The 19,249-nt window shown below is 36.5% G+C and overlaps 1 protein-coding gene across 23 annotated transcripts in view; it reads left to right on the forward strand.

The window, feature by feature from the left end:
* The window catches only part of ST7 (suppression of tumorigenicity 7), a 257,760-nt gene that overhangs the window by 90,077 nt on the left and 148,434 nt on the right, over nucleotides 1–19,249 (forward strand). For 4 of the 23 annotated variants that reach the window (XM_070616372.1, XM_070616379.1, XM_070616368.1 and 1 more), the window contains exon 1: nucleotides 1,700–1,808. The exons of the other annotated variants lie outside the window; for them this stretch is intronic. The gene's annotated coding sequence lies outside the window, so the exon portion shown is untranslated. Of the gene's footprint in view, nucleotides 1–1,699; nucleotides 1,809–19,249 lie in introns of those variants that run through there. 23 annotated transcript variants of the gene reach the window in all.

Genomic DNA, 19,249 nt, shown 5'->3' on the forward strand with positions numbered 1-19,249 from the left:
GTTGTAGAAATACCACAAATTACAGATGAAACAAAGTATTCTTCAATTCATTAAAACGTCTTGTGTTTAGCTGCTAGAGATACAACAGTGAACAAGATGGAAATGGCCCCTGCCCTCATGGAGCTTATTGTTTGATAGATAAAGCAGACATCAAATACATCCTATTTCCGTATTTACCAAACTGAGTGCAGAGGTCAAGAATAATCGGGCTCTTACTATAGATAAGGTGGTCAGAGAAAGCCTTTCTGAAGACTTGAGAGTTAAGGTGCAGGATTCTGGGAAGTCAGCCTTGTGAAGGAAGAGTGTTTCAGGCAGGGGCTCAGCATGTGCAAAGGCTCTGGTAGGGGAAAGAGCTTGGGTCTTGCCATTTCAGAAAAGAGAGCAGTGTGGCTGTGATGGTGGAGCAGGAGTGGAAGCAGGAGGCCAATTAGGTGGCTGTTGTGTAAGATGAGAGGTGATGGTAGTGTGGTTCAGGGAGGCTGGGGTGGAGAGAGAGAGAGAGAGAGAGGGAGAAGATGTCTTCAGGATGTATTTAGAGGGTAGAACTAGTGGGGCTTGTTGGGTTGGGTGTGGCGAGTGAGGTAGATGCAGAAATCAAGGATGACTCCCGACCTTCTAGCTTGAGGAACTAAATGGATGGGAGTGCCATTAACTGACATAGGAAATTATCTGAAGGAAATAGAGAAGGACACACAACAAAGGCCAAGGGAAAGAGTCTAGCCACCCACATGTTTTTGTTCCCATTCTCTTGCTTTTTACCAAAATAAAAGCTTTTCATCTGCTGCAGACTCTTTGAACACAGTGCAGTCTCTGTGTCATCAATAATTTATGCAGTATTCTCAAGTAAAAGCGTTAGTGTCTAAGGCCTTGTGATTCTGATCTAGTTTCCCAGAATATTTCACAGGGCAGATATGAAAGCAAAGATTTAAAAACAAAAAAATGCCACCATTTATTAGTATGGTGCAATTTAAAGGGCCATAATTAAATTTTACCCAGGGTCACTCTCCTTTTTGTAGGTGTGTAATTTAACTGTAAAGGTTATCGTTCTTCTAGGACCTGTTATACTAACACCTGCACCCTATTTATAGCAAATGAAACAGGTTAATTGGTATGTTTCGCTTTCTGCTGATTTTCTTTTCTGTATATACCACCAGAAAGGTTTTTGAAGGTATAGCTTTGTAATCTTCCATCTGACATTGGCAGTTAATTTTTCAGGGAAGTAATTATTCTCATCCGTTCCTATTCTTTTAATAATGAATAACTTTTCTTGTTATAAGTAAAATATCTTCATTGTAGATAATTTGGAAAGTACAGAAAGTTATACGGTTACCTGTAATCCCAATACTGAGAAGCAATAATTTTTCTAGTCTTTTTAATCTATTTAGTGTGATGCTTCACAGTCTGTGTGCAATGTTCTATCCTCCATTTTTTTGACTTAACATTCTGTTGTGACTCTTTTCTATATCTTATTTACTATTATTCAAAGACGACATTTTAAATGGCTGTATACTCTTCTGTGGCATGGAGCATTTAATCATTTTCCTGTTGAGCATTTACGTTATTTTCTGTTCTTTGCAGAGAAATTTTAAATGCAGGAAAAAGTCAGACAATTTTTCCAGAACACAGTGTTTTAACAAAAGAAACAATCTTCTTCTCAAACCAAAATAATTTGTAAAAGCCGCTATCTTTTCCAGGCAGCCTTAGAAGAATGATTGGGGCGTCTGAACAATAGCAGAAAAAGCCCTAGTCTGTTGGGCTCTCGGCTCTTGCAGTGCTTGTCTGTGCCCTGGAAGATACGAGAAGTAAAGGTAGATTCTCTCGGCTAAGCTCCTCACACTATTCCTCACTGGGATCTTCGCCCTGGTCCTTTGAAGCCTCTCTGTATTTCCATTTGTAGCTGCCACCTCCGGATCTTGCCTTGCAGCACCAGCTGGAACTGGGGAGTGATATGCACAGCCCTCTTACCACAGTTTTGGGCTGCCAAATTTGCTTCGCCCTCAACTCAGCCCTCCTCTTGGCAGTCCCTCGTGTCTCAGCAGGTCACCTCCTTCTAGCCATCCATCCACTCTGCAACCGTTTATTGAGCACCCAGTTCCAGGAAGGACTAGATATTGAGGACACAATGGTAGGACAGATCAGCTGCCCTCATAGTGTATGCTTGGTGGGAAGTAACTAAACAGGGGAGTACAGATTGTTAGGTGTAATATGGGAGAGTGATGTACCAAAACAGTGTTCCAGATAGTTCTGACCTTAGCTAACTTTCCCCTCACACTGAGCGCTATCTACATATTGTATTTTAAAACCTGTGTACACATCCCTTTAGGATGAGTGACATCTGTTAAAACTAGAAAATGAGACAAAAGAACACAGTAAAGTGGAGGCATTGCTTGTAATGCTGTGTCTCTCTGCTGGCTTTTTGCATTTTTGGAATTGTGCTCGATCCTCAGGTGCTGCAGTGCAAGTCTGTTATAGCGCTTCGAAGTCCAGGAACTATTCTTCATGTGTCTGACAGGATGCATGTCTCTTGTTAAAGGTGGAGGAGGGTAGAGCTGTGTTTGTAGTCTGCCTAGAAGGTGACATTTATTCTTGGTGTGTTTCCCTCATCTTCTTAAAAGGACACCAAGAACACAGAGTATAAGTGAACTTTGCCTTTGTCTGGTCATTCCTTTATGACACTCAGTCTGTGCTATAAATGTGCTGTGCTTGAGGGCAGGGAACCTTGTTGTACTTTTTGGTTTGGTTTGACTTATTTGGTAATTTGGCAAATATGTTTTCGTGGGTGAGGAACAAAATGGTTTCACCTGCTAAGTTCTATGTGAGCATTTTCCTGGCACATTAATTATTTTTTTAAAACAACCAGTATTTCTGATGCCTGCAACTGCTGTGAAATTCTCTGCTGGCCGTATCAGGGAAATGCAGCAGACAATTAAATTTGGATTTTAGCAATATATCCACCTCATGATATTCCTTTGCAAAGATGAAGAACTATCCACTAGATACAAGGAAAAGCAGATGAATTAGGAATGTTAGGTATTTTATTTAGTGATGATGTGGAACAAGGTACCCTAGACACGCACTTATTGGTCCTGAGTTGACATTTTTACCCTTCCTCTTATTAGTCATATGGCCTTGAACAGTTTAATAGTAGTAATCATAATTATATATAATAGTGGTTGACATTTACCCAGTAATTGCTCAATTACTAAAAAGTAATTCACTATATCAACGGGGAAATTTGATTGATTTAATCCTCTGTGAGATGTTGGTACTGTTATTATTTCCCAATTTGTATGTGAAGAAGCTGAAGTGTAGAGACAGTGAGTAAAGAACCCCAGATCGTGCGGCTCGCCGTTGCAGGATCTGGAATTCGCTCTCAGATCATTTTGACTAAGCAGTCCATGCGCCAACCACTATGCTGTGCCTAAGCTACTGAAGTCCCAATTTGATCAGTGGAGTAGTGGGAACTTATTTATCTGATAAAATAGCAGGTTCTGTTGCTGTTCATATTACGGTAAATTCTAAGTCTCCGCCTTTCTGGTACTCTTCCTTCTTTCTGTTCAAATTGGCAGTCGAACTTTTTCTTTCATCTTAACGAGCCAGGTGAGATGGGGATGTTGATTTGTGCCAGGTGAACAAAGTTTCAGTGCATTACTGAAGAGTCTATTTTTTGCTCAGAGTTGTGAGAGTCATATGAGATTAAATGAGATAAAATAGAAGAAAGTGTAAATTGGAAAGAGCTTTGCACATATAAGAAATTCTTTTACAACAGAGTCACTCTGGGGGAGGATTCTGGTGGTATTTGCAGGGTTCTAACTTTGATCCGGCCCTTTTGAACATAGTGTCAGTATCTGGGATGAAGAAAATAGAGGGGATGCTTATCATCCACTTGTGGATGATCTAAAGCAGTAGATTTAGTTTTCATTGATTCTTATATTTTATTTTCTCTAATGATTTGAAAGGTAGACTATTTAAAATATAATTATTTTTAATATATATAAATATAAATAAAATATAAAATAAAATATAATTATATTTAAAATATAATTATTTTAAATTGTGGCCAATTTAAGGCGTTTCATAAACATGTTTACAGCTGTATTTCACTAATTTGTCTCGTTATACTTATGTATTCATTTATTCTTTTTTTATTGACATGTATTTGACATAACATTGTATTAGTTATAGATGTACAGCATAATGATTTGTATATATGTACATTTATTCTTAATATCTCTGAAAGTGCCTTTCTTATGCCCTTAAATATGAATGATTGCTGGCCCAGGATAAAACTAAAAATAAAATTTTAAATTTGTTAGGCCAGGGACTGTTTCTTCTACTTCTTTTTGATATAGTGTCCAATGTTATGTTTTGGATATTATCGATGCTCTTTCCATAGTGTTTAATTGATATGAATTTTTTAAAAATTAAGAAATGAGCCTTAGAGAGTTGTAAGATATTTGTTTACATGGTTTGAGTAAGGGCTTCTCCTAATAGGAGATTTGTTTGTTGAGTTATGTGCTAAAGTGTCTATTCAAATGCCTAAACCTAGCAAATAATAGCCCAATTGAAGACCTCTAACATCAACTAGTTATTATGTTATTTTAAACCCATATTAAATCATCAATTTAAATATAGGACAAGGGACTTCTTTGTTGGGACTTATTTTTCCTCTTAACAGAATCCTTTTGAAAAAAGACAGTGATGTAGTAAAAAGAGTAGGGAAACCTGAGTTTTGTCCCTATTTGGTATCTGAACATGGGCCTGTAACTTAGCTTGTTGGGACCAACCATATGTACTATGAAGTAAGAGGGTTAAGAGTCAAGATGCCTTCTGATTCTTTTTCAAGTCCTGTTACCATCTGTAGAGTCTGGTGGCTACAGTGATCCTTTCAAAGCAGGATGTTTTGCAGAACCATAATTGCTTTGAGGCAGTGCTCCTGGCTCCTCTCACTTAGGATAACAGCTGTTGTGTGTGGGCCGCAGATTTCAGGATTTATGTAAGCTGTCATTAGAAAGCAAGCTCATTTTTCATAAATTTTTATTTTTTAAATTCTTTATCGTTGTATTTGCAAGTGGGTGTCAAGAGTATCAAGAATATTGACTAACTTGTGTGAGTGGGTGGTTGGAAACATGTCTGCTTTTGCTTTTTGAGAATAGATTATTCTTTAGCCAGTCAGGTTATCTATGTAAATAAGACAGGGAAATCAGTAACATATTTTCTTTTCATTTTTTTTCTTATTGAGGTCATAATAGTTTATAACATTGTGAAATTTCAGTTGTACATTATTATTTGTTAGTCATCATATAAATGTGCCCCTTCACCCCTTGTGCTCCCTGCAAACCTCTTCCCCCCGGGTAACAACTAAACTGTTCTCTTTGTCCGTCTGTTTATCTATCTTCCACATATGAGTGAAATCATACACTATTTGTCTTTCTCTATCTGGCTTATTTCGCTTAACATAATACCCTCAAGGTCCATCTATGTTGTTGCGAATTGGACGATTTTGTCCTTTTTTATGGCTGAGTAGTATTCCATTGTATATATATATATATACCACATCTTCTTCATCCAGTTATCAGTTCATGGGCACTTGGGTTGCTTCCACATCTTGGCTATTGTGAATAATGCTGCAGTGAACATAGGGGTGCATGAGGCTCTTTGAATTGTTGATTTCAAGTTCTTTGGATAAATGCCCAGAAGTGGGATACCTAGGTCATACAGTATTTCCAGTTTTAATGTTTTGAGAAATCTCCATACTGTTTTCCAGAATGGGTGCACCAGTTTACATTCCCACGAGCAGTGTATGAGGGTTCCCTTTTCTCCACATCCTCTTCAACATTTGTTACTTTTTGTCTTGGTAATTATAGCCATTCTGACAGGTGTAAAGTGATATCTCATTGTAGTTTTGATTTCCATTTCCCTAATAATTAGTGAGGTTGAACATCTTTTCATGTGCTTCTTGGCCAGTTGTATATCTTCTTTGGAAAAATATCTGTTCATATCCTCTGGCTGCGTTTTGATTGGGTTGTTTGCTTTCTTGTTGTTCAGTTGTATGAATTCTTTATATATTATGGAGGGTAACCCCTTTCCAGATATATGATTTGCAAATATTTTCTCCCAGTTGATGGGTTGTCTGTTCATTTTCATCCTGGTTTCCCTTGCCTTCCAGAAGCTCTTTAGTCTGATAAGTCCTACTTGTTTATTTTGTCTTGTTTCCCTCGTCTGAGTAGACATGATATTCTAAAAATTTAAATCCTTTGAAGACTGATGTCAAAGAGTGTAATGTGTATATTTTTTTCTAGAAGTTTTATGGTTTCAGGTCTTACCTTCAACTCTTTGATCCATTTTGAGTTTATTTTTGTGCATGGTGAAAGATAATGGTTCAGTTTTATTCTTTTGCATGTGGCTGTCCAGTTTTCCCAACACCATTTATTGAAGAGACTTTCTTTTTTCCATTGTATGTTCTCAGCTCTTTTGTTGAAGATTGGCTGTCTGTAGATGAGTGGTTTTATTTCTGGGCTTTCAATTCTGTTCCATTGATCTGTGCACCTGTCTTTGTACCAGTACTATGCTGTTTTGATCACTATAGCTTTGTAGTACGTTTTGAAGTCAGGGATTGTGATGCCTCCAGCTTTGTTCTTTTTTCTCAAGATTGCTTTAGCTATTTGGGGTCTTTTGTTGCCCCATATGAATTTTAGGATTCTTTGTTCTATTTCTGTGAAAAATGTCATTGGGATTCTGATTGGGATTGTACTGAGTCTGTAGATTGCTTTAGGTAGTGTGGATATTTTAACAGTGTTTATTCTTCTAATCCATGTGCATCGAATATCTTTCCATTTCTTTATGTCATCATCGATTTCTTTCTGTAATGTCTTATAGTTTCCATTGTATAGGTCTTTCACCTCCTTGGTTAAATTTATTCCTAGATATTGTATTCTTTTTTGTTGCAGTTGTAAATGGGATTGTATTCTTGAGTTCTCTTTCTGTTATTTCGTTATTGGAATATAGAAATGCAACTGATTTTTGTAAGTTGATTTTGTACCCTGCAAATTTACTGTCTTGTTGATTATTTCTAATAGTTTTCTGATGGGTTCTTTAGGGTTTTCTATATATAAAATCATGTCATCTGCAAACAGTGAGAGTTTCCTTCTTCCTTGCTTATTTGGATTCTGTTTATTTCTTCTTCTTGCCTAATTGCTCTGGCCAAAACCTCCAGTACTATGTTGAATGAGAGTTGTGAGAGTGGGCACACTTGTCTTGTTTCTGTTCTCAGAAGGATGGCTTTCAGTTTTTCCCCATTGAGCATAATGTTAGCTGTGGGTTTGTCTTGTATGGCCTTTGATATGTTAAGGTACTTTTCTTCTATATCCATTTTATTGAGAGTTTTTATCATAAAAGGATGTTGGATCTTATCACATGCTTTCTCTGCATCTATTGAGATTGTCATGTGGTTTTTATTCTCAGTTTTGTTAATGTGGCGTATCACATTGATTAATTTGCAGATGTTGAACTATCTCTGCATCCCTGGTATAAATCCCACTTGATCATGGTGTATGATCTTTTTAATGTATTACTGTATTCGGGTTGCCATTCCGGTTGCCGATATTTTGTTAAGGATTTTTGCCTCTATGTTCTTCAGTGATATTGGCCTGTAATTTTCCTTCTTTGTGTTGTTCTTGTCTAGCTTTGGTATCAGAGTGATGTTGGCCTCATAGAGTGTGTTAGGAAGTATTCCGTCTTCCTTAATTTTTTTGAGTAGCTTGAGAAGGATAGGTAATATATCTTCTTTGAAGGTTGGTAGAATTCTCAAGAGAAGCTATCTGGTCCTGGACTTTTATTTTTGGGGAGGTTTTTGATTACTGTTTCTATCTCTTTAGTTGTGATTGGTCTATTCAGATTCTCTATTTCTTCTTGATTCAGTTTTGGGAGGTGTAAGAGTCTAAGGATTTATCCATTTCTTTTAGATTGTCCAGTTTGTTGGCATATAGTTTTTCATAGTATTCTCTTATAATCTGTTGTATTTCTGTGGTATCTGTTGTAATTTCTCCTCTTTTATTTCTAATTTTATTTATTTGAGACTTCTCTCTTTTTATCTTGGTCTGGCTAAGGGTTTGTCAATTTTGTTTATCTTCTCAAAGAAGCAGCTCTTTGTTTCATTGATCCTTTCTATTGCCTTTTTTGTTTCAATTTCATTTATTTCTGCTCTAATTTTTATTATTTCTCTCCTCCTGAGTTCGGGCTTTCTTTTTTCTTCTTTTTCTAATTCTGTTAGATGTAGTTTAAGATTGCTTATTTGAGATTTTTCTTGTTTGTTGAGGTGGGCCTGTATTGCTATGAATTTCCCTCTTAGGACTGCTTTTGCTGAATCCCATTTGAGTTAGTATGGTGTGTTTTCATTTTCATTTGTCTCCAGATATTTTTTGATTTCTCTTTTAATTTCTTCAGTGATCCATTGGTTGTTCAGTAGCATGTTGTTTAGTCTCCACATCTTTGTCCCTTTTCCAGCTTTTTTTCTTCTAGTTGATTTTTAGTTTCGTAGCATTATGGTAGCAACAGATACTTGATATGATTCCATTCTTCTTAAATTTATTGAGGCTTGCCTTGTCCCCAACATATGGTTTATCCTTGAGAATGTTCCATATGCACTTGAGAAGAATGTATATTCTACTGTTTTTGGATGGAATGTTCTATATCTATATCTATCTATCTATCTATATATATCTATAAAGTCCATCTGGTCTGGTTTTTTGTTTAATTCCACTATCTCCTTGTTGACTTTTTGTCTGGATGATCTATCCATTGATGTAAGTGGGGTGTTGAGGTCCCCTCCTATTATGTGTTGTTGTTAATATATCCTTTTAGGTTTGTAAATAGTTGCTTTATGTACTTTGGTGCTCCTGTGTTGGGTGCATAAATATTTATAAGTGTTATGTCTTCTTGGTGGAGTGTCCTTTTTATCATTGTATACTGCCCCTCTTTGTATCTCTTTACTTGTTTTATCCTGAAATCTACTTTGTCTGGTATAAGTATGGCAACACTTGCTTTATTTTGTTTGCCATTAGCTTGGAGTATTATCTTCTGTCCCTTCACTTTGAGCCTGTGTTTGTCTTTGGAGCTGAGATGTATTTTCTGGAGGCAGCATATTGTTGGGTCTTGTTTTTTGATCCATCCCACCACTCTGTGTCTTTTAATTGGAGAATTCAATCCACTTAGATTTAAAGTGATTAGTGATATATGAGGGCTTAATGCTGCCATCTTATCACTTGTTTTCCAGTTCTTCTGCATTTTCTTTGTTTCTCATCCCATGTATTTTGGACTACCAATCTGGTTAGGTAGTTTTCTATGATGGTTTTCTTTTTTTAATTTTAATTTTATTTATTTTTTTGAGGAAGATTAGCCCTGAGCCAGCCTCTACTGCCAATCCTCCTCTTTTTGCTGAGGAATATTAGCCCTGAGCTAACATCTGTGTCCATCTTCCTCTGCTTTATATGTGGGATGCCTGCTACAGCATGGATTGATAAGCGGTGCCTAGGTCCACACCCAGGATCTGAACCAGTGAATCCCGGGCCACTGAAGTGGAATGTGCGAACTTAACTGCTGCGCCACCAGGCTGGCCCCATGGTAGTTTTCTTAGTTCTCTCCTTATTTATCATTTGTGTCCCTGTTCTAATTATTTGTTTAGTGATTACCATTAGGTTTGTATAAAAAATCTCGTAAATGAGATAGTCCATTTTCTGATAGACTCTTATTTCCTTAGACTAAGCCGACTCCATCACTTTCCTCTTTCCCTTCTGAGTTATTATTGTAATATCTTATTCCATCTTGTTTTGTGAGATTGGGGTTAAAGTGACGAGATTATATTTATTCTGGTGGTTTCCTTGCCTTTATCTTTAATGTTATAATTAAGCGTTTACTAACCTGTTCTGATAGAGAGCTGTGATTTTCTGATTTTGCCTACCTATTTATCTCCTTGCTCAGGGTTTTGTAGCCCTTTCCTATTTTTTTTTTTTCAGGTATGGGGGCCTTCTTGAGGCTTTCTTGTAGGGGGGGGTCTTGTGGCAATGACCTCCCTTAGCTTTTGTTTATTTGGGAAAGTTTTTATTTCTCCATCATATCTGAAGGATATTTTCACTGGATAGAGTATTCTTGGCTGAAAGTTTTTATCTTTAAGCATTTTGAATATATCATTCCACTCTCTCCCAACCTGTAAGGTTTCTTCTGAGAAATCTGCTGAAGGCCTGATAGGGCTTCCTTTGTAAATTATTTTCTTCTGCCTTGCTGACCTTAATTCTTTCTCTTTGTCATTTACTTTTGCCAGCTTTACTAGTACATGCCTTGGAGAAGGTCTGTTTACATTGATATAGTTAGGAGACCTATTGGCTTCTTTCTCTTGTATTTCCAGCTCTTTCCCCATGTTTGGGAATTTCTCAGCTACTATTTCTTTGAACAAGCTTTCTGTTCCATTCTCCTTTTCTTCTCCCTCTTGTATATCTATAATCCTTATGTTGCATTTCCTGCTTGAGTCAGATATTTCTTGGGGAATTTCTTCATTTCTTTTTAGTCTTAATTCTCTCTCCTCCTCCATCTGAAGCATTTCTATATTTCTGTCCTCTAAATTGCTAATTCAGTCCTCCATCATATCAGCTCTATTGTTTAGGGAGTCCAGATTTTTCTTTATGTCATCCGTTGTGTATTTCATCTCCAACATTTCTGATTGGTTTATCTTTAGAGTTTCAGTCTCCTTTGTGAAGAAGTTCCTGATTTCATCAAACTGTCTTTCTGTATTTTCTTTTAACTCATTGAAGTTTTTTTATGATAGCTGTTTTGAATTCTCTGTCATTTAGATTATAAATTTCTGTGGCTTCACGGTTGATTTCTGGGTGCTTGTCTTTTTACTTTTGGTCTGGGGATTTAATATATTTTTTCATACTGCTAGACAGCATGGATTTCTGCCACCGCATAGTGATAGTATCTGGTCACAGCTTCCATCTGCTGCTGTTGGGTGGTGGTCAGGAGCTGTGAATTCTGAACCCGCTGTGATCCATGGCTCCTTCACCCTACTTGCTGGCTGGTTTCTCTCTGTGCATGCCCTGGCTGACCACTGAGCTGGTGGGGGCAGGGGACATTTTCTTTCATCTGGGTGATCCTGGGGATATTCTCTCTGGGCCCTCTGTATCTGCTCTCCTGGGGTGCTAGCTTGATGCAGATACCTCTGCAATAGCTTAGTTACCTCTGTGTGGGGCTTTCCCATGTACTGTGAGTGAACTCTGAGAATGGCTGTGTTCCCGTGGAGGGCTGCCTCTCCCCCCTTTCCTCTCAGAACTGGGATCAGTCCCAGGGTCACTACCTTTTAGGAGGAAGTGAAGATTCTCCTTTTATCCTACCACTTCCTCCAGTGGGTCCAGCACCCTTACCTTCAGATGTATGACTGTGTGGGTCTCTCAGACATCTTTTCTGTTGGGTGAATGTCCTCTGTTGGTGTATGAATGTCCTTTTCATTGTATCTTAGAGGGGAGAGGCTAAGGGGAGAGCTCATTCTGCCATGATGCTTGACCCTTTTTCCATATTTTCTTTTTTAAGAAGAGCAGTTATTTCCCATAAAGTTTGCATGATGGTATTTTTTGTTTTTATTTCCCAGTAAAACATAAACATTCAACTTTCTTTAGCTTTGTTTGTCTTTAAACATTAATGGTAAATTTGCATAAAAAGCACTTACTATGGGAAACTTAAAATATGTTCTATTTAATAGCAGTTATGATACATCTTTTCTATTGGTTGTTAATGGAGACCTCTTTTTCGTGAAGGTACATTGTGCTTCTTCATTGAAGGCTAAATTTGCTTTGATTTCTTGCTTCATTATGGTCAAATTGAATATCATAATTCTTAAGAGGGAGCCAACTATCAAAAAATAGAAATTCTTAAGAATTATAAATTCCATTTTCATATTTATCCTATATTTTATGAGAAATTACAATACAGGAAAATTTTAACTCTGCTTTTAAGCCAATTGATTGGCCATATTTTTACCACTGCTGTGTGATGTTATGAAAAAAACCCAAATATAATTTCTGCTCTTAAATAGATTATTATTTAGAGGAAAAAGAGGAAGAATATTCAAGTCTAGAAATGTTTCTTTGCCTGTCTAACACATGCTAGAATGAACACAAATCATGGCAAAGTTTCATTCGTCTGTGTGTGTATGTGTGTATGTGTAGTACTTCTGACATATGTATGTATGTATATAAAATTCCTGCTAATTTTAGACATATAGATCTAGACTTATTCTGGAATTGGGAATTATGTCATCCCTCAGACACTTCATTTCATAGAATTGGTGCCTCTGGTCAGAAGTACTGTGGATTGTACTCTTGATATTGAATCAAATTCATATATGCCAACTAATTGTTAGTTATATTTTAATTTATTTCTGACCCAGGGATGTAGGCTTCCACTGATTTTCAGGATTTGTTTGATTAAGTATTAAAATTTAGTTTTGAAATTTCACATCTGCTTAATCAGTGTAACCAGTTGATGCATGTGCAGTGGGATCCTTTGGTGTGAAGGTCTAGGGGTAGCCAAGCATCCTGGACAGGGGAGGACAGGTCCAGTAGAGCCAGACCTTAAGTGGGGATAGACACTGGCTGGTCAAAGAGGAAGTGCCTATGGATAATGGAGGTCAAAATGGACCTGAAAGCTATGGAATCAGTTGAAGGAGGAAATGCAAACAAGGCAAGCAGAATATAGATAACTCATGACTGCACCACCATTGTATAAGGGAAAAGTTTCTAATTACAATCCTGGAATATTTCCCTCTACCTCTTTCATGATTCTGGCTGAGTGGAAAATCTTGCTTCTTTCCAGGTGTTCTGTAGCTGGGAGACACGGTGGGCCTTGAGATATGTTCTGAACTAAGTAAAGGCTGGGTGTGGAAGTAGAAATACGGAGAACTTGTTATATTCAGCAGTCCCAAGAAATGGGCATGAAGCTTCTTCATCCTGAGAGAAACTAAAAACAAGTATTAGGAAGCCAAAGCATTCTTTCTAAGTGTGTGCAGCATTTTAGTTTGTAAATACAACCCCTGACCTTTCAAGGTTAATTTATGCATATGGTATCATTTCAGCCAAAATCATTCTGGGATTTTGGGGGAAGATCTTGAAAGGATGATCTAATGGAAAAATAAACTGAGAGCTTCTCAAAGAACTTTCCAAAATAAAAGCAATGAGTAATAATGATTTAAAAAAAAAGTATAAACACAGATCTATGGAAAAATACTTGAGTCTAGAAATAGATTCAACATTATATAAACAATATAATATGTTTTCTTCAAAAAAAGGAAGGGTTACAGTGGTGTTGGGAAGCTGAATAGCAGTTTTTTTTAAAAAGTGGTTACATAAACCTCTTTTGCCATATACCAATATAAATTTGAAATAAATTAGTGAACTTGATGAATTAATGAAATTAATGAAAAAAATCATGTTCTAGAAAGACCAAAAGACAATAGAAGAGAATATATAAGAGAACTGTGAAAGGAGATATTTTTTAGTTTTAAAGGAATCGAAAAAATAAAGAAAGAGATACATTTGAAAAATATTTAAAATGTATGCTCGATGATAGAGGTTTCTAAGAGGACAATAGCAAAGTTGGGAAATAGAGTTTCACCAACATGACTGAAAAAGAATATCTAAAAAGTATAAATTGCTGGTTCATTTTTATCCTCTAAACATTGAAACTTTTATAGATTAGTGGACAAAACAGATAATTTACACAAAGGGGAATATAGTTAGTAAAGTGAACATGAAAAAATGTTTATGATACTTCATGACCAAAAATATTGCTTGAATTTATAGCACATAGATATTTTATAATTATTGAAGTAATCCCCCCTCCCATCACAAAAGAGAACATCTCATGTTGGCAAATTTGCAGTTAAATTTGCACAGCCCCTCTTGAAAAAAAAAAGGCATACCATAGGAACGGTGAGAAAATTGCTTAAATCCTTTGGCCTAGTAATTCCATCTGTAGGAATCTATCCCAAGGAAATATGTATGCTCATAATAATCAGATTCTTTTGTTTCCTGCAATAGCAAATGATTGAAAATAACCTCATGTTTATTGGAAGGGAGCTTATATATTAGTGATGCTCTATCAACATGATAGAATCTCATCAAATCATTACAGTGAAAAGTCTGAAGACTAAATACTTGGGAAATACATTTAAGGTGTAATGTTCAATAGAATAGAAGCCACAGTATGATTTCAACAATAGTAAGTATATGTAGAAGCTAATAGGCAATAATGAAAGTAATTCTATTAAAATGATAGTTTTACAGGATGTTTTAAAATAATTATGATAATGTTTAATGTAATATTGCCTTTCCCGTAAATAAGTAGGAAAAGAAATCTAATTCCTGCCCTTGTGAAGCCAATTATAAGTTTCACGGAATTGAAACTCTAGGACACAGAGTTTCAGGTCCCTGAAGTGAGTGGGTGGTAGGGAATCAGATTGACCATTTGGCTTTTTTCCTAGTCTCACTCATGCAATTCAGCTCTAAAGACTCCTTCACTAACAGGGGAAGCAGGGAGGGCAGGTTTCACAAGATTCAAGCCCCATTAGCCTAGCTTTTTCACTGGCCGGCTTGCTGAAATTTATTTGAACTTTACTTTCTGCAACTTTTGTGGGGCAGGAGAGTGAGGGTAGTAGAAATAACTTATGATGCTTTTTACAAGTAATTTGACGTGAATGATTTATCGTAGAAAATAATTAGATGTCCAAAGAACAATGTCAATGATTTGAATCCCAGATAGAGTGATAAGAAAAATTTAGATGTAAATGCTCTATGTTCTAGAAAACATTAGTCAGAGAGTTTGAATTTTATATCTATAAAGGTACAGAGATAGAATATAAGTTGAAGTAGTACTTGTAAATGGCAGGTCTGGATTCATAGGCATAGCAAAGGTGGAGGATTACATAGAAGTGGGTACTGGAGGGTGACACTGACATTGAAAGGAAATTTGTAGCTATTGATATGCCAGAAAAAGAAAATAAACAGTAGTTACACTAGTTGTCACTTGGTAAATTAATATGTACAACAAAGCTTAAGAATACAAGCATGTTTTCAGATTATATTTCTGGTTTGTCCTCTATTCAAAAGGGTACCTTCTTCGTCGCTGATTTGGTGGAGTATTAGTCATCTTGGGCTGCCATAACAAAATGCCATAGGCTAGGTGCCTTAAACAACAGAAATTTATTTCTCACAGTTCTGGAGGCTGGGAATTCCAAGATCAAAATGCTGGGCAATTTACTTCCCTGGTGAGGGCTCTCTTCCTGTCCTGGAGACAATTACCTTCTTGCTGTATCCTTACATGGCAGAGAGGGAGAGAAAGATGTCTGATGTCTCTTTTTATGAGGGCACTAATCTCATAATGAGGGCTTCACTCTCCTGAGCTCTGTAAACCTAATTACCTCCCAAAGGCCCCATCTCAAAATACCATCACATTGGAGTTAGAGCTTCAACATATGAATTTTAGGAGAACATAATTCAGTGCATAGATGGTAGGTAATCTTGCCAATAGGGACTCTATCTTATACTTTTTAAACCTTCAAGCAGAGAGCTCATTCTAGTTGTACATGTGCTACCATGGCGATCAGAATCAATATTGGTTAATTAAAGGTGATAGCTTGTTAGTCTTTTGCTCATCGTGATAAGAAATTTAATCATACTTTCATAGCAATCTGTGGAATGTATTTCACTGAGTTAGCTTTCTATTAGAATGGTAAGCAACAGTAGCAGTTCATGTGTTTAATTATTCTCTTTTGCTTTTCTAGAATGTTAATATATTTTATATATGCTAAATTTTCAAGGATACAATAAACTTTTGAGATCTCTTCAAACGATATAATTATGCTAATTTATCATAGGTAAAGTAAATTAAATTTAGGTCCTTTGTAGGGAAAAAGTGAATGTTTATGTACTCTGTATATCAGACATTGGATAGACTTTCAGGATGAGAGACAAAGGAAGAAATGGTGTGTCTTGAGCTTGGCCAGCACTGTTTATGAGCAACCTAATCTATCTATTCTGTGTCAAAATAATGGATTAGTTCTGTCACTTCAGTTATAATATTTGGTGCCTTCCTCTCCCACATAGACAGTGAGATAGAGTGGAGCACAAAATGCTGGCAGTTTTCTTTTAGTTTTTTACATCTTTCAAGAAGAAGAAAAGAGAAAGTTAAGAAATCCTTTGGTTTTGACTTTTGCCGAGACTCTCTCATTAATCTATATATAATGATACATATATATATATATATATATTTATATATATATTTTTTTTTTTTTTTGGAGGAAGATTGGCCCTGAGCTAACATCTGTGCCAATCTCCCTCTGTTTTGTATGTGGGATGCCACCACAGCATGGCTTGATGAGCGAAGTGTAAGTTTGCACTTGAGGTCTGAACCTGTGAACTACGGGATGCCAAAGCAGAGCTTGGCAACTTAACCACTATGCCTCTGGGCCAGTACCATCTAATGATATTTTAAAATACTGACTTTTTAGCACACTGTGATAGGGGCATTGTACTATACATGGAAAGGTATCACAATCAAAATAAAAACTGGAAATTGATTCGTAAGTAGTTGCTTTTTTGGTTTGTTTGCTTTGGTTTTTGTTTTTGAATTTCACTCTGTTCTCTTTCGAGGTGCTAGGCAGAATTAAATTAGAAGGAAAATCTGGGTGATAAGGTTCTTTTTATAATATGATTGATGATTTTACGTAAATCATGAAATACAGTTTCATTCTTGTTTTTTTGCTTTAAGCCCAGGGCAAAGATAAAAGGTTTTCAGAATGATGAAGCTTTGTTTTCATTCATTGTGTTTCCTTCAGTTGAGAGGCAATGGAGAAAGATTTTTATATTTACATTTGCATAAAACAATTGTATGTGCTGCTCTTTTTGTTTCTTCTCTTTTTCTATAGAAACAGTTTATTTGCTTCTTTAAGGGAAGCTAGAGTTTTAAAAACACACAGTAATTTGGAAAATACTTGTGATATTGTTATCCTCCAGTGTCTCCTTCACCCAGGGGATATAATTTTATGCCAATTGTGTGCCATTTATAGCAATTTCCCAAAGGTATTATTTATATTAATCTTTATCAGTGTCTGTGTATAAGATTTGAAGTACAATAATTTTCAGAGCATTAAATCCCTATTCAGGGAAATAATTAGATTTCCTCATATTTATTCAATAATTAATAATAGCTATGACAACATAACAAGGCATTCATTTAAAGGTTTTTTTGTTTTGCTACCTTTGGCTTTTTAATATGGCATTTTATTAAACTATAAAATAAAATCTGTCTTTTTCTGTTGAAGAAAAAAGTTTATGGGACAATATACATGGGAAAGGTTATTTTCTTTTTCATCATCTGACTCAGTGTACTGGTAAATAAACACATATCCCTTTGCTTTTCCTTTAGTTAATACTTTCTTAGAAAAATTTTAAGAAGAAATGTGATATAATTATTATAAAAAGTCAGCAAAAACATTAATGAAATATCAAGGTAATTAAAAAACTACTTCCCTATAGGTTTCTGTCAGGGGCTTCCAGAAAAGTCTAAGAATTTGCTCTTTTCACATCCATTTAATTAACTTGAGAAAAGTCCCAAGTGTACCCTTACTACAAATGTGCTTCAGGAAAGGTGGTGACTCTAATGTGTACAGTGGTGTCTTCAGCAGTGGCAAGACCAAAAGTAGTGTGTTTTTCACCTGCAGGTGGGGTATAATTTATTAATTTCAGCAGAAGTTTAAACATAAACAGGATAATTTTGTTATAAACTTTGCCATAGTGTCTCCTAAAATCAATCCTCATATTGGTTGCTTCATAAACCTGTTACATAGCAAAATGTTTACCACTTTTCTCCAGGTCAATACATTCCCTGACCTGGGGTGCTTCTTCTTTAATTACCTTTCGCTCCACAGAGATGTGTCTATGGAAGAGGACTGTTATCTGCAGCAACTGTAAGGGTTTCTCAAAAAGTAAGTGCCGTGGACCAGAGGTAGATGGATCCCTGCTGGGTTCTGTACAGGCCAGAGTATATTGAAGAAGCTTAACACAAGCTCATTACAACAAAACAAAACAAAAAATCACTGGGCCTTAAAGAGGAACAAGTAACTATGCAATCACAATCTGGATTTTGTTTTTGTTTTGAGCATATCTCTTAAGTTGACTAGCACTTATGGAGCACACTGCTTGATACTCTGCAGGCACTTTCACATGTATTAAGTCAATGAAGTCTTAGAGTAATCCTGTGAGGTAGAGCCATTTTTCTTATTATACTTATAAGGAACTGAGACTCAAGGAGGAAGAATTTACCAAGATTCCATAGCTAGTTGGGAGTAGAACTCGGAATTTGAGAGCTTTTTGATTCAAGGCTGGTGTAGTCCACTTTCTTCTACATCATGTTCACTCTCCCTTTTGTGTTCTTTCCAGTGCAGGCTGCGTATGTAGGACAGAAGGGAAGGGATTCTGCTGCAAATCCTTGTTTGCATTTCTGTGTCTCAGCCCAGTCAAGGTTATTGGGATCTCTACCACAGTGTAATCCAAGTCACCATTATCTTTCCCCTAGAACACAGCAGTAGCCCTCTGACTGCATGCTCTTCCCCCTCACAGCAGCCACTGATCTTTTTGAAATGTGATTTGGATCATGTCATCCTTCTGCTTAAAAGCCTTCAGTGATTTTCTGTTGTACTTGGAATAAAATCCAAAATATTTATTTTGGTCTACAAGACCCAGCACATTCTGACTCTTGCTTATCTTTCGCTCACTTACTTAGTGTCCTCTAACCACACAGTTCCTGGAATGCTCCAGGCTCCGCCTTGCCTCAAGACTTTTGTACTCATACTGTCCTTTGTCTGCTGTTCTTTAAGTTTTTTCTGTCTTCAACTGATCCTTAGATTTCAGCCCAAATGTCATTTCCTGAAGAGATACCTTCTCCAGCCTCCCCATCTAAGCCCTCCTAGTGTATTTATATTTTTTCTCTCTCCTGGCATTTATAATTTGCCTTTATATTCACTTAAAAATAATAACTAAGATCTAGGGAGCCCTTCCAATGTGCCAGTGGAATGGAGAATAGATGGAGAGGTAGGATACTTTCCCAGATTACAGGAAGTAGTGAGCCAAGATTTAAACCCAGCTTTCCTCCACAAGACTAAACTCTGGGAGGTCAGGGACCATGTCTGTGGATTGCTTTATTCCCA

The sequence above is a fragment of the Equus przewalskii genome, chromosome 4 (genome assembly GCF_037783145.1).
Source record: "Equus przewalskii isolate Varuska chromosome 4, EquPr2, whole genome shotgun sequence".
Lineage (NCBI taxonomy): Eukaryota > Metazoa > Chordata > Mammalia > Perissodactyla > Equidae > Equus > Equus przewalskii.